At 44.9% G+C, this 4273-nt stretch overlaps 1 pseudogene; it reads left to right on the top strand.

The window, feature by feature from the left end:
• The first annotated feature begins 987 nt into the window (after positions 1-987).
• Positions 988-1684, top strand: LOC147420274 (uncharacterized; annotated as a pseudogene).
• Positions 1685-4273: the final 2589 nt, after the last annotated feature.

Here is a 4273-nt window from a genome sequence, read left to right as displayed (position 1 = left end):
TTGAGTATTGCACCATTAAAAGCCATACCTTATGCTCAATCATTAGTTGTTGTAGTTGTCTGTTGATGCTAGCTCTTCACATCTTTATTTCATAACAAAGCCTTATCAAGTTCCAACTTATATTGAGTAGCCATATTTGTCTTCCTCTGATGGTTGTATCCACAAGACTTGACAAATTCCTTGATGTAGGACAATGCAATCTCATAGCGATGGATATTAATGCACCAGGTGACTTGAATGTATTTAGTGTGTTGGTGAGATCCCTATAATTAGATGAGGCTTCCATGCACTGTGTACCTTTGACAATACTTTGACAATCCTCAATATAAGCAACCCTTAGCCATGGATCAAACTTGAGGCGAATAGAAAGTGCTCCATTATCTTCTTCTTTCAAGCACAATACCTCTTTAACTTTGTGCCACTTTTTGAGGTCGAGCATTCCCCTATGATCACATGATTTTAGAGTATACAAGGACAGAGAGATATCCTCATGAAATGTAGCAATCATAAGTCTATATGCATCTTTATCAGATAAGAAATACCTTGGGGATATATGTTGAGACATATTTGGAAAAGGTTCATTTTCAACATTGCAATGGTCTATGTCAAACTCATCCTCTTGGCTTCTTGTACACCATCATCTCCTTCACTTGTGCTACTAGATAAGCTCTCTTGGGTGCTAAAGATGCCATCATTTTCATCCATTTCTGTCAGGCCAAGGGCAGGGCCAAGGGCCAGGACGGACATGCGGTCAAGGGGCGCTATATTTAGGGGCTAGGAGTCTATATATGGCACGGTTGGGTGGAGAGTTGCATGGTCCAGTCCCCCGCAGTCTTACACTAGAATCAGAGCTTAGGGGAGAAGGGGGAGGAAGAAAGAGGCATGGAGGCCATGGATCTTCGTTCTCTCTCTCTCTCTCTCTCTCTCTCTCTCTCTCTCTTTGCGGTTCATGGAAGCTTGCCCTCCTTTCGGTGAAGAAGGAGCAGCATGGCAGAGTCCTTTCATGGATGCATGGCAAGGTCGTGCTGCAAGAAGGCCATGGCAGAGAGGGAAAGCAAAGGAAGGCATGGCTCTTTGGCTTTTCTCTCTCTCATCTTCAACCGGGCATGGCGAGATTTCTCGGCATAGAGAACCATGGGCAACAACCCTAGCATGGACGAGGGTGTGTCGGCGACCTGAATCAAATCGGCCATGCATGGTCTCTAGAGAATCGCCCTGGGCCAAGGAAGCGATGTCGACACAGTCTCTTGGCCAGCCAGCACCTGTAGCACGTCCCCATGCAAGGTTTTTGGCCTGCGCAGGCAGCAGCTGCTGCCATCGCCCAAAAACGTTCTCTTTTTACATTGGTGGGCGCCCTAGGGTGCCCATGGGCCACCCGAGGGGCCCCGCCACACCAACCAGGGCCAGGACACTGTCTCCTTCTCGAAATCGGCCAGGGCTGCGACTAGGGCTGCGACTAAGACACGGCATCGGCAAGGCTGTATGGGCCGTTTTTCACACAGAATTTTTTGAATATATCTGCAAACAATTGTATTCGACCTCAGCCTTCCACCCTCGGTGTTTTGCTCAGGAAAGCACACACCATCTATACGACGGGCATTCTTTACAGTCGAGGCAGCAGACTCCTGGGGCTTGTCGCCATGGCAATCAAAAGGGCTACCCGTCAACACAAAAGCGAGGTTAGGTGATTATGGTTGGATGCAATCAACCAAGCAAGCAAGTGCGACGACGACTGATGTAGATCTTTGACCTTCAAAGGCAAGGTATGCATAGATTTGGTTTTTGTTTGCCAAAGTTTTTCACACATGCTGTGTAATTTTTGCATGCACTAGACGAGTAAGTGTTTTGGCCTCGCCTCCACAAGCAAGGCTGTTAACAACTATTTTTACACACATGCCAAGCACAAGGTGCTTATGTGGTTAGAACAAGCATGACAAGCCTCATATACTTTGCCTGCAACATATATGAGTGCAATTTAGACACTCCCAGCACAAGCACGGCTTGTGACAGTTGTTTTAAGCATTACCATTTTGTTGGCATCGAATCAAAGTTTCACATGCCAACATGGCTCAAGCATGGCTTGAGTACTTGCAGCCCTAATCTGCTGCACGGATCATCAACAGTTCGATTTTGATGCCCATGGAATCTCAAGGAGATCGGCACACCCTGTGGCTCAGCTTCATGAAGGGTGCACAGAGCTCGGCATGGCCGACCTCTTGTCACTGCTTTCAGAAGCCGACAAAGATGCCAGCCCAGAGCTAACCACTTATAGTTGAAATTGCTTGACAAGGTCAATTTTTTGTACATGATCGACAAGGTTGATTCTCTTTGCTATGGCATATGTCATCAATAGCATTTGTTGGCAACGAGGCCATACATAGTTATATGAAGCAAGGCTTCAATTTCTGCATCTTTCATTGAGCTTCCCCACGTTTGGTCTATGCTAGGAGCATACAAAATTGGGAAGGATTTGGCAATATGCTTGCTAGTTATTTCATTTCATGCCCGATGGGCATATATGGCGCAAGAGAGCGAAGTTGTGTACACGCCAACTCCCACTTGCACAGGAGATATGGCTATCAACCATCTATGAGACATCAGACATGGCTATGATCCATCTATCCGACAGCCACATATGGCTATGAGCCATGTGTGAGCAAGTTTTCTCCTACAAAATTTCATGACATCTGGTTGCAGCAACAACTACCAGGTTAGCCAAGTTTAAGTTTTTCTTGTTTTTTTTTCCATGTTTACACTTTACTTGGCAATTACTGTCATTGTGCAAAGCAAAGTTCTTCGGCACGGCTTCTCCCTTGTGCCGAGATACTGCCATTGATTTGGAATCAAGGGCTTTGGCACACAAGTTTGGGGAACTGGAAAAATAGGGAATGTCAGCTCACAAAATCCCTACCAGTTTCTTTTGTGCAAGGCACTTATGGTTTTGGTTCTCACACTTTAGACCATCATAGTAGCCAAGGGCTTACGTTTTTGCATGCAAGGCATGCTAAGCAGGTGGCATGAATTCCACCACTTTATGTATTATGCTTCTGCTATCACACTCGCAACTCTGTCAAGGACAGACTAAGTGATGGATTGTTGAACCTGATGGTTGGTTGCTATCAACACCCAACAACACTAAAAGGAACCTAAATCTAGGACTTATTTCCCAGGCAAAGTGCCAATGCTAAGTCATTTTCATACAAACACGACCCTGCAAGGCAGTTAGATCAAGATGTGGTTGTGTTTTTCTGTTACCTCTCTCAATGAGAGAGTCATAGCAGAAACTTGTTGCATGCTTCTAGGATACGATGAAAGTTAGGCATAAGATGCACACGCGCATGGCAATCAACTATACACGTCATAGTCGTTCAAGGAAATTTCCGCAGCCTAGCATGATCTTCTTCTCTCTCGTTCTCTCTCTTTAAGGGAATATTGAAAATCTTCTAAGAAGGTTTTGATACGTGTTTTGCTAGAGAGTCAGTCTGAGTCAAGATGCTCTAACTATCAGCTAGCACATGGATAAGCCGCTACTCAAATTAGTCTTCATCAGTTTGTCCATTGAACACTAATTTGCATAAGGGCTGTGAGCCACGCAGGCAAAGAGCCAACGTCATGCCAAGGGCAAGACCCAACTATTGGCATTCTTTGGGTGATTGTTTTCTAGAGTGAATAGATCTACCCAGGGAAGTATACATCGACGTTAATGGACAAGCAAGGGTCTTGTCATTCAGGATGTTTACAGTGTCATTTTTGCACTACCTGTTCTCAGTGCGACACTCAAGTTGAGTTTTTGAAAATCTTCAATAGATGATCTCTACAAGGAAGTATAGATGCATCAATCAATTGAGACAGTATGGTTTTCCACAGGAGCTAGGCAGTTCACTTGTGTGGATTTCCTGCTCTCCCTATAGCACTACGGAGTGTCTATGGACATAGTGTTTTGGGGTACGACCCGGCGGGTGACTGCTACATCATCCCATAGGCATTGAGGATCACAGTTGATCTGCCTTGAAGATCACAGTTTGATCTCTCCCAGTTAGACTTTCAAGGAAAGAATTCCGCAATCTACCATGCGGTAGCAGACAAACTCAACTTTTTAAGTTGATTCCAATCAGTATGTACACAGTTAACTATTATGGTTACCGTTAACTGCTACTTGAGCAGTTTCTACAAAGGGTCTTACCAAGGGGTTTGACTACGTAGATTTTAAACAAAGGGGTTGGATTACGAAAGCAGCACCCACGGTTCCTAGTGCAATACTGTTTGGTTGTTC

Source organism: Adiantum capillus-veneris, chromosome 28 (genome assembly GCF_014529385.1).
Source record: "Adiantum capillus-veneris isolate H3 chromosome 28, ASM1452938v2, whole genome shotgun sequence".
NCBI lineage: Eukaryota > Viridiplantae > Streptophyta > Polypodiopsida > Polypodiales > Pteridaceae > Adiantum > Adiantum capillus-veneris.
The sequence above is the reverse complement of the archived record's forward strand: the minus strand, read 5'-3'. Positions and strand labels throughout refer to the sequence as shown.